The following is a 12090-nucleotide window of genomic DNA, read 5'->3' on the forward strand; positions in this document are numbered from 1 at the left end:
ATTTTCCCGTGCTTTTCCCATTGTCTTTTCACAGAAGGCTGCGCTTAAGGGCGATTTATATTGATTTGCATATTCAAATAGGCGTAATTCTGGGAGGATTTGGGGTGTTACATAATGCGCGTGCATGAGCGTTAGTTTTCACGCTGGTCGGGATTTATGTAACGGAAGAACGTGGAAGTTGGAGTACGCACAGATTCCTGCATCTGGATTTTTCTGTGCGTAAGCACATTTCAGCTTTTGTGCTTACGCCATGTTATAGTGCGAGTTCTACGCACGGCGTTATACATGAGGCCCCTGGACCTTCGTCCTTTTGCATTGATATCGGGAGCGCCACACAACCCTTTCAGCGACCTCATGACCCCCCATGCTCTCCCAATCCTTCTACTGACTTCATAGGAAGAATCACCAGAGACATGAATGTCACTGCCAAGGTAAGCAAACCTCTCAACAAGGTCAACACTCTCTCCGCAGACAGACACACTGCTGATGGCTGTGCCCAACAGCCGCTGGACCCCATGACCTTGCCCAAAACCCATTTCATACAAGCATTGAACAGAGTAGGAGCAAGAACACATCCCTGACGAACTCGAGAATTAACTGGGAAAAACTCAGAGGTCCTGCCTTCACTCTGCACAGCACCCACAGTACCAGTGTACAGGCCAGCCATGATATCCAGCAACTTTGAGGGGATCCCACAAACCCTCAGGATGTCCCACAGGGCAGCTTGATCAACTGAATCGAACGCTTTGCGAAAATCAACAAAGGCTGCAAAGAAACTCTGCCAATATTCGTGTTTGCGCTCCATGAGAACCCTCAGTGCCAAGATGCGGTCGATGGTAGACTTCTTAGGCGTAAAACCAAACTGTTCTGGTCGCCGGCAGGTGAGCAAGTGATCACGGATTCTATTGAGGACGACCCTAGTAAGGACCTTACCCAGTCCCGAGAGCAGTGTTACCCCCCTGTAGCTGCTGCAATCCAGGCGATCACCCTTCCCTTTCCAGATAGGGACGACAAGTCCGGTTTTCCAGTCAGTTGGGATGATGCCAGTCTCCCAAATGGAAGCAAAGATTGCTTGCAATGCCAGGAGGACAGTCTTACCACCAGCCTGTAGAAGTTCAACCCAGATTATCATAGATCCCTGCAGCCTTTCTGTCCCTCAGCTGGTTCACCACCTGTGCAATCTCAGTGAGTTTGGGTGGTTCACAGCTAATTGGAGGATCAGCCTCAAGAACTGTAGACCCAGAGATATCCAATGTCCTAGCTGGAGGATCAGCTCTGAACAACTGCTCAAAGTAGCCAGCTAGCAGGTTACAACTGCAGTGTCATTCGTAAGGACCATTACATCAGCCACCCTGACAGCGACTCTCTGAAGAACAGATTCAGATGTGCGTAATGCTTCAATTCCTCTGTAAGCAGGACATGGGTCGCTAGACCACAGATGGTGTGTCACTTGCTCACAGATTCCTCTAACAAACACCTCTTTATCCGCCCTCAGAGCCCTCACAGCCTTCCTTCTCATTTCCCGGTACAGACCAGAGTTGCCATTGAGCCGTGCGCTGCGACTTCTCTCGATGATATCCAGGGTGCCCTGGATAACACCAACACAACCCTCAGCAACCTTCAGGATCTTGTCACGGAAGGTCTCCCACATCACATTAGGATTAGGACAGGATTAATCAAAAATAAATGAAGTCTAAATCAAAATAAGCCTTGATTTGTCTATGATTTTTAAAGAGCTCTAGTACCAAACTTTCATTGTTATGATTCTGTCTTTTTAAAATTGCAGAGCGTTTGTTTCTGCACCATTTTTTCAGTAATAATAATATTTCCTTACATTTATATAAAACTTTTCTCACCATTCAAAGCTTCATTGAGAGGGGAGACTCTTCAACCACCTTGATTGTATAGTATCTACCTGGATGATGTGATGACAGCCATTTTTGCACCATACATTAGCTATTAGGTGGTGAAGTGGAGAGAGAGAGATAGCCATTTAGAGGCTAGGGATGATTAGGGCTATGATTAGGCCATGGTTGGGAAATTTAGCCTGGACATCCAGATACACCCTACTGTATACGAAGGATGCCCAGGGATCTTTGATGACTGCAGAGAGTCAGGACATTGAGTATGCATCTCATCCTAAGGACAGAGTCATAATTACAGCACAGTGTCCCTATCACTGCACTAGGATTTACATTCAAGCCACAGGGGAAACACCCCCTACTGGCCTGACCAGAACCTCTTCCAACAGCAAGCCAAGTTTCCTAAATGGTCTTCCATCCAAGCGTTTGCCGGGCATGAACATGTTTAGCTTCAGCTGGATTACTTGTTCTGAAGCGCATGTATTAAGCCTGCTGTTGCTCATGGTTATTCCCATTTTCCTTTTTTTGTTTTTTTTAACAGATTGCCACCATTTTGAATTGCCATCGTAATGACATGGTATGAGTTGCCGCTCAGCTCATCTGTGAAAGTGACGCAATTAACATCATCAATGCAACACTATAAAAAGCGGCACATCAGACATGTCATTGTCTGAGACTGCGTATATCTTTAAATATAACCTTTTGAGCATATATGTACAAAGTAGTAGTAGTAGCTTTAGAATTCCCAGGTCCTTCTTACTTATTCTTCAATTACTGTTTTGAGTGGGATTAACGATAAAATAGATCTCTGGGTTCCATTTTGATATTGGTCAACACTTACTCTTTTGGTCGTCTCCTTTTCTCTGTCAGCTTTTTCTAGTGTAAGGAATAAATGTTATCAGGTAATTATCTTGTTTGATTGAAGATTAGATACTTCCTCATGAACACTGCTATGTTTATATCCTGCCCATGAGACTATAATAAGTGTTATTACCATTAACAAAATGGCAGTTTCTATTTAATACAATTCTCAAAATGGTACTGCTCATGAAAACACACCAAACAAAAATGGGGACATGATGACAATGCCCTTGGTTCTGTAAAGGTGCTTGCAGAAAACAGGCCTGTCATTAAATAATGTCATTGAAGCATATTGAGTAAGGTACAGTCATGTATAAGCTGGTGGTTCCAACTATAATTTATTTTCAGGATTTTCCTACTAGGTTTGAAGGAAGTCTAGGATCATGAGGCATCCAATTTGCTTAGCTCCTAATTTGGACACCTACCTACAGAGCCGCATGGGTAGTTGTAGTTCTGGGGGGCAGTCCTTGTGGGGTCTTTGCAGCTGCTAAAGGGTGCTGTTGTGAGATAACTAAACTATCGAATGAAAGTTCTGGCTGACCCATAAGTGCTTCCTCACTTCACCTCACTCAGGCGAATTGGAGTTAGGAGAGGGATGAAGAAAGAAAGAAAGAAAGAAAGAAAGAGAAAGATGATTGTTTATTGTGAATGAAATTTGCCTAACAAAAAATATACATTTTGAACTTGGAACATGTATCTGTGCAGTTGTGTCTGGAGTTTGGGGCTTTGTGATGCCCCCCCAAAAGTCTCAAACATTTCAGACACTGAGGACATTTCAGAACAAGTAATATGGAAACAGGGTTGCAGAGAACATCAGGTTAGCTAATTTGTATTTTTTATTAATGTATTTCTATATATAGTTATGTCATTTAATGCATGATTGGAGCCAAAAACTAATGACATATTCCATGTTGGTTGAACGTGCAAGTCAGAATTTCATGGTAATCTGTACATGTGATACTATTATTACTATTACTGAAATAATGATGCAGATTAGAAAAAACACAAATAACAATAATTACTTTTAAAAAAATGATATAATGTAGTATATATAGAAAAGTTCCCAATAGCTATCTTCATTGAAGCTCAGGAGTGGAATGGAGATCTGGAGGCTAGAGCAACCAAACCAGCAATGGTATAAAATCATTCTAAACTTTCAAATGTGACATAAAACTGATACAGGTAGTAAGCAACAAAGAGCTCTTTTTCTAAATTATTTCATGAAAACATCTTCTTTAATAAAAACATAAGTGTCTGTGTGTATGTCAGGTTGGTATGTCTCTGTCATTCCAAGAGATGGTGCATCACTAATAAAATAATCCAATGCATTGCATTTGTCATTCTAGTAAATGGTTTATCACAAACATTAACACTTCTTTTGTGAAGCCTATACCAAATGTCATAAAGCAGAGATAAATGCATTATGGTGCAATGAAAATGTTAATGTTGAGGACTGTGTTGATTACTTGGATTTCAACTCATCTTATATGGGTAACACATCTAATATATGTACAGTGGAACCTCAAGATGCGAGTTTAATTCGTTCCAGCACTGAGCTCGTATAGAGAATTTATCGTATCTAACAAACTTCCCCATTGAAAATAATAGAAATCCAGTTAATCTGTTCCGTACCCCCAAAAATATCAACATAAAAATCAATTTTCCTAACAAATAACACTGATAAATAATATATACTGTAGTTTACCTTTAATAAATAACACTGGTAAATAATTCCGTCACTCTTACACCACGCTCATGTTTATCTATGATTTCTTTCTTAATTTCAACGGCCATGGTTTCCTTTTTTTCTTTGCAGCACTATCTGAGGCAACAGTCTTCTTGAGAGGCATCGTGGAATAATTATTTTCACGTTAAATGCAAAAAAAACAATGAAATCACATGCGCACAAACGCGTAGATCCTCACGCTACGGGAGAACAAGGAACACTGAGTGAGCTGACGGGCGGGCAGCTTCAGCTTGGGTGAATCCCCGAGTCGAGGCGGATCGGGAAACGCGTCACGCATATCCACAGCCTGGCTCGTGGCTCGTTACGCGAGCCAATGCTCGTATTTAGATCAGAATTTTTCGCTCATACTTTCCTCGTACAGTATCTTGAATTTCTCGTATACAGAGCTTCCACTGTATATTGAAAAAAAAAGAAATAAACACAGAACATGTTTTGGGTCACATTAGTGACCCCATATATATATATATATATATATATATATATATATATATATATATATATATATATATATATATATATATATATATTCACAAATACATTTATTCATTCATGCATCCATTGTAAAGCCTGTTTGATCCACTTGAGAGTCATGAGCTGATCATAGGAGTATCAGGGGCAAGGTACACATTTACCCTAGACACAAATAACATTACATCTACATCTCAAAAAAGAAAATAACACAGAAAATCCAAACATTAGCAGCATCCGTCAAAAGCAATAAGCCATTTTTACCAAACTAATGATGGACCAATTCTCCAAACATTGCAAATCTGTTTGTTATCATGAGGCTACTTGGTAGTCTGCTCTTGGGAAGGAAAATAAGAACTAAAATAAAACAGACTTTCTACCCTGATGTTTAACAAGTATGTATTGAGTTATTTCTTTTCACATGATCTTTGAAGGAAGTTCTGCTTTTGAGTAATTTCTTTCTCTCTGACAAGTTTCTATAAAATATGACACTGTAAATCAGTTATGTGAACAAGATTATGTGCGGTACATTAACTAATGCAGACAATCAGCAGTTCGGTCCTGTTATTAATGACAACACAAGCGTACTTTATATTAGCAACCCTCACTTAAAACATCCCCCAACATGTGTGAGGCCGAGTGCTTACCTTTATCTTCTGTTCTTACTCCACACTCTCTTTTGACTGACCATAAGGGCTTACAGCCCTGGCAAGTAACATTTTCCAGGGATATCCAAGTAATATCTTCTGTGTCCTAATGCTTTCCTAGCAGTTCTCAAATTAAGGGCAAACCAATGCTCAGGGTACCAGTCCACTAAATTGGGTAGCAGGGAGCCATGTATATCATAAAGGATCTTCCTCCTGCCATCTACTGTACTGGTATAATAAAATGCTTTTTATACATGTTTTTTTGTGAATTTCATGGCTTTATTTGACTCAGGGATTCTGTTTTTGTGGTTTATTTTTTAAATTTTAATTTATTTTGGCAATGTTTAATTTTGTTAATATTTTGCTTATGTTGTTTCATGCAACTGCACCTGTCATGTTCCTGAGGACACAGGATGTGATGCTGTAAATATGATAGTAGTCACAACACTCACTATCCCTTAGAGGATGGATCTATGTCTTGTATGGCTCAGCATAATTTGCTTATCCCTGTAAGGTATTTTCCTGGCTCCTTTGAACAAATTGTGTCTTCAACTTTACCTTCTTGCCTTTTTAATATTGATCTCATGGTGTTGACCTCTGCTTCTTCCTCACTAGTGTTCTTCAGTGGAATTCATTTTATGCAGTTTATTTGATGACTTTGCTGGTGATCTGATTTTGCAAAATTTGCCCTGAAAATTTGCTGTGTAGAAGGATTAGGCAAACTTTTTTCCCAGCCCACCATAAAGCTTTGCGAGTGCAATATAGACATTGTAAAGCTAAAGGAGCCAATGTTACATGGGGATGTCACTTCCCAATCTGTGCTATCTGCCCGGTTTGAGTCGCTCACGTCCTGAACTTTCACACATGCGTACTGTAAGCACACTCTACCTCACACTTTATGGCATTGGCTGATTTGCTTACTCATATGTGTGAAAAATTGTATGGTGTATAGAGTACATACATCCGTGATGTCACTGTCTGATTGGTATGCAAGCCAGATCTGTAACCTGCATCATATGTTTTAATAAAGAAACTTTGAAGTATTTTAATTTGAGGGGTATATTATGAGAATAATTTTTTAAAAAATTGTATTTCTACATATAGGCTCATATGCTCTTCTTTATGTAGCACAGATTGGGCAGTGACAGGGACAGTCACCTTCACAGGCTCTGTGGGTGTTAATTAGTCATAGTGATAGGAGGGCGTGAAACACAGAGATAGATAAGAACTCGGAGTATTTCTTCCACATTTGTCTATCATTTTCATTTAAAGCAAGATCATCTTAAAAAGTAATAAAAAGGCCAATTTTCTGAGATATTTAGGAAGTGCAGCCTGAAGTATGAAGAGTGTTAGTTGTGTGTTCTTTGAAATCATTCTGGTATTTTTTTTTTTTGCCCCATCACTATTTAAAGAAGATTTAAATCACAAACTAATTTCTGAGGCTTCATGGAAAGGTCAGGTGTGCTGTCTACTTGCTGAAGGTCCAGGAATCAGTATCCAATATGGACTAGGAGGAGAAGCAGAGATATGATGAGAAATTTCAATTTCAGTCTCACCAAAATCCAAATTCTCCACGAAATATAGTATTTAAATGGACAGATGAGATTTTTTTTTTAAATTAAGTGTAATTATTTGATCTGAAATAACACAGTATGCACGTGAAAGGCCTTATACATCACAGTCAATGCTTTGACCCTCACCCTGGGCATTGCTGGGCGAGCCTCTTTAGGACACCCTCATTGCTGCTTCTAGGCTTTTTGCATTATATTCCTGTTCATTTGTATTCTGAACATTCAATTATTTTTTTACAGAATAATCAGTGCTTCTTTCTTTTATATAGTGCATTTAATAGTAAACACTACATCAGTTCAACATATGTGACAGTTCTTTCTGTCTCCTGTACAAGCACTAAACTGGGTGATGATCATAAACACTGCAAGACATAAAATTCGAAAGTGAGTAGCACACAATATCAGTGAGTTTTTTTGCCTGACAAATTACTATGTAACATAATACTGTACAAATCAGTGGCAAATACACAATTAATGATGTTGGTGCCCAAGTGTACTTCTGAAACACATTCAGAGCAGTAATAACAACATAAGAATATAAGAAGTTTGAAAACCAAGAGAGCATCATTCAGTCAACTGGTTAGCTATGAGCTAAATAGTCACAATGCCTCATATAACAACATGCAATGACATCTAAAATTTACTTTTATATCTGCAGAACCCACTGCTAACATTTTCTTGCACTTGAACAGGTGAATTATCACCACTAGTTTCTGTTCCTGTCTCCACATTCAATAGAAGGATATTTTAAGTCATAGCCTAGAACTAATTTCAGGTACATTCAGGTAACACCTTACAGTGTCAGGAATGGCTGCTATGACCTGGAATTGTTTTTACCTGATCTTATTCTGCATCTTTTGGGGGTCTTTTTTTCTTTTTCTTTCCTTTAGGAGGTTTTATATGCATAAAATTCATTTATGGCTTTTAGATTTTAATTGTAATAGTATTTAAGAATATGAAAAATATTTCATATCTTATTGCAATGTCATTATTGTTTATTATGGGCACCACCATTTTGTGCTTCCTTTGTTAAAATTTGCATTGTTTTGTTACCCAGGTTACCGGAAGTGTGTGACGACATCAGTGCAACAGTGTCAACAGTGTCAAGGTCAGCATCATGCACATCTCATACTGCAGATATTACTGTAAATGATCAAATTGTAAAACTTATTTCTCACCCCTCTCAGAGATATTTATTTTGTTTGTGAGGAATTATTTTTTTTATTATTAAGTATCCTTTTGGTCAGGTTTTGTAATTGTATTGTAAGTTTATTATTATTACAATTATAATATTTATTTACCACATCACCATCTGTTTCTGTCATTGACGCCTCTTCCAGTTGAGAGTGTAGCACTGTGCAACATGATGATTTTTCTATTACTACAATACTATAAATATCTATGCGATGCAGCTTCCAGTATTCATGATTAAACCGAATTCTTTAAAAACAAAAATTTGCTTTTCATTCTTCTGGGACCTCATGCATAATGGTGTGTGTAGAATCCACACTAAAACACGGTGTACAAACAAAAGCAGAAATGTTCGTATGCACAAAAAAATCCAGATGCATAAATCTATGCATTCGCCAACTTCCACATTCTTCCTCTCCATAAATCCCGGTCAGCATGAAAGTAACACACGTGCATGTGCCTGCTGACACTCCCTAAACTCCTCCAAGAATTACACCTCTTTGAATATGCAAATCAATATAAATAGCCCTTAAGCTCAGTGTTCTGTGAAAAGGCAAAGGCAAAAGCACGGGGGGAAATAGAAAAATTTCAGTGAATTCCAAGAGGAAGTTGATCGAGTGACATAGAGTGTCGGAGAAACTCGAAAGCTCAAATTCACTAAGTCGCATAGTGCCCAAAATAAAAACAAAGTTGTCAGATATCAAAGTCGCCGTGAAAAGGCGAGTCGTAGCCTACCGTCTGAGTGTCATATGAAAGCTTATCAGGGTACAGAAAAAACAAGAAATAAAATAGGGACACAGAGGGAAAAAAGCTTGAAATGTCAACTTTAATCACATCGTTTATTTTGTCATTAAAGTAGAACATCATAAACTTCATCTTAAAATCGTTTAATTCACTAGTTTCTCAAATACCATCGTAACTAAAGTAGTACGTTAAATGCTTTTTTTTGTGTTCTTCTATGTGTGAATCACTACGTGCTTCTTAAATGGGCTTTCTCTTCCTCCGACAGGACACAGAATCCTTTACATTCATGATATTGCAGCCCTCTGAATAATTTAAATACTGAGATGTATACTTGATATCATTTTTATGATGATAGGAATTAAAGCATGTATTAAACATGGGAACACGGTGGCGCAGTGATTGTTCCTGCCTCACGCAAGATGCTTGCTTTGCCGTGCACGACCTTCGATGAAATAATTTATTGTAGCAGTACTATCTCTTTCAAACGTACTAACCTCCAGTTCCTGTCCTTCCTTTTCTTTCTCCAAATACCCAATCACCACACAATCAGCTCTGTAATAGATGTTAAGCCATCTGTAAGCTTAGAACGCAGATTCTTCAAAACTTTTATGGAACATTGAAATATCTTCGTAGTACATGTTTAATTATTCCATCCATCTATCCTTTCAATGTCGCGCCAGCACCAGCAAGAATACAGCGCGAGGCAGGAACAATCCGCGTCCTCACATGTTTAATTATTAACAATATAGATTATTTAAATGAAGTAAAAGTTTTATCTGTACAATATAATAAACATATTTTGCTGCATTTCATCTTAAAAATTATATTGTCATCATATGTAAATACGTGCTTTATAAAGTGGCTTAGGTTGTGCAATATTATAACTGTATCACAAGTTTACAGTGAGATGATTGTACTTATAATTACAAAGCATTCTACAAGGAGCACTTGATGGACTAATTCAGTTGCATTTATAGCTCTTGGGATGAAACTGTTTCTGAACTGTGAAGTCCGTACAGGAAAGGCTTTGAAGCGATTGTCATATGAGAGCAGTTCAATAGACAGCATGGCTGAGGCAGTGTGTGCTTGAAGCTGTATACCAATAATTCTCTTTCAAATCAGCTGCTGAGTTGTGATTCCCCACTCACATACAGTGATATAAATACTCTGAGTGGTGTATTAGGGAAATATGGAAAAAGATGATCCACTGTGGCAACCCCTAACGGGAGCAGCTGAAAGAAGAAGAAGAAGGTGCAGTGAGAGTAACAACACTAAAGCAGCTATGGTATTTGGAATAGTTTGGGAATTCCATGTACCATTATATTGTTACAGGTTAATTACAATCAGATGCCTTAAACTAATAAACAATATGCAGTTAGTTTCAGTGTATATAAGTGGTGGCTCTGAGGCTAGGGATCTACACTGGCAATTGGAAGGTTACTGGTTCGAATCCCGTAAATGCCAATAGGGACTCTGCTTTGTTGGGCCCTTGAGCAAGGCCCTTAACCTGCAATTGCTGAGTGCTTTGAGTAGTGAGAAAAGCGCTATATAAATGTAAAGAATTATTCTGATAAAGCCGCGTCAGGGATGTGGATCTAAACAAGAAAGGATAACCACACAGGAACAGTAGCACTGCTTTGATGCTGGGTGCCACCAGTTTGCAAAACTGAGCGCAGAACTTGCGTAAGCCAGGGTTGGAGCTACCGTGAAAATGTGCTTGACTTTATGCCAAATTTAGAAGCGTTCATGCGCAACATTTTTGTGCATACGCACCATTTATACATGAGGCCCTTGATGTCCATTTCCAGGGTGAAAGGTGAGTTTTTCATTAGATGAATAACATATACAGTAATCCCTCGCTATATCGTGCTTTGACTTTCGCGGTTTCACTCTATCGCAGATTTTAAATGTAAGCATATCTAAATATATATCATGGATTTTTCGCTGGTTCGCCGCTTTCTGCGGACAATGGGTCTTTTAATTTAGGTTACATGCTTCCTCAGTTTGATTGCCCAGTTGATTTCATACAAGGGATGCTATTGGCGGTTGGCTTAAAAGCTACCCAATCAGAGCATGTATTACATATTAACTAAAACTCCTCAATGATATGCTTCCCGCGTGGCGCATGTATGCTTCTCTCTATCTTTCTCACTCTCTCTGCCTGACGGGGTAGGTGTGAGCAGAGGGGCTGTTTGCACAGAGGACACGGACGCTCTTCTACAAAATGCCGCTTTATCGCGGTGCTTCTGTATACTTAAAAGCACGTATTGATTTTTTGATTGTTTGCTTTTTCTTTGCATCTCTCTGACATTTTCTGCTCCTGACGGCGCTCCTTTAAAGATAAGATATATTTGCTTTCTTTTAAATTGTGAGAAAGAACTGTCATCTCTGTCTTGTAATGGAGCACAGTTTAAACGTTTGACTAAAGCGTGTTATTTCATGTCTAGAGGGCTCTAATAATGTTAACAGTGTGGGAGAGTTTATAAGGGCTTAAAATATATAAAAATAACCATACAAACATATGGTTTCTACTTCGCAGATTTTCACCTATTGCGGGGGAGTCTGGAACGCAACCCCCGCGATCGAGGAGGGATTACTGTATACTAATGTATAAGTCGGGTCTTGAAACCCAAAAAATTGATCATAAAATCAGTCCGCAACGTATACGCCTTTTCAAAAATAAGACACTTAATTATTTTTTTTTTTTTACATTTTCTTGCCTCCTTCAGTCTCACATCAATTTCTCGGATGCATCGAATTTTGTTGCAGCAGTGCAGTTACCAATTTCTTTTGCTACTTCAAAAGTGTTTAATTTAAAACCAACTTCATATTTTCTTCTGATCGAATACCCCATTGTAGATAAGGGATGCTCTTACAATAAAGGTGTATGAGGGTGTGAGATACAAAAAACACAAATCAGTGCAAAAGTTGCTTCAGAATAGCTTGGGTATTACTGTGTGGTCACGTAGGCACAATAGAGAGAGAGAGAGAGAGGTTAG

This window comes from Polypterus senegalus, chromosome 9 (genome assembly GCF_016835505.1).
Source record: "Polypterus senegalus isolate Bchr_013 chromosome 9, ASM1683550v1, whole genome shotgun sequence".
In the NCBI taxonomy this organism is placed as follows: Eukaryota; Metazoa; Chordata; class Cladistia; order Polypteriformes; family Polypteridae; genus Polypterus; species Polypterus senegalus.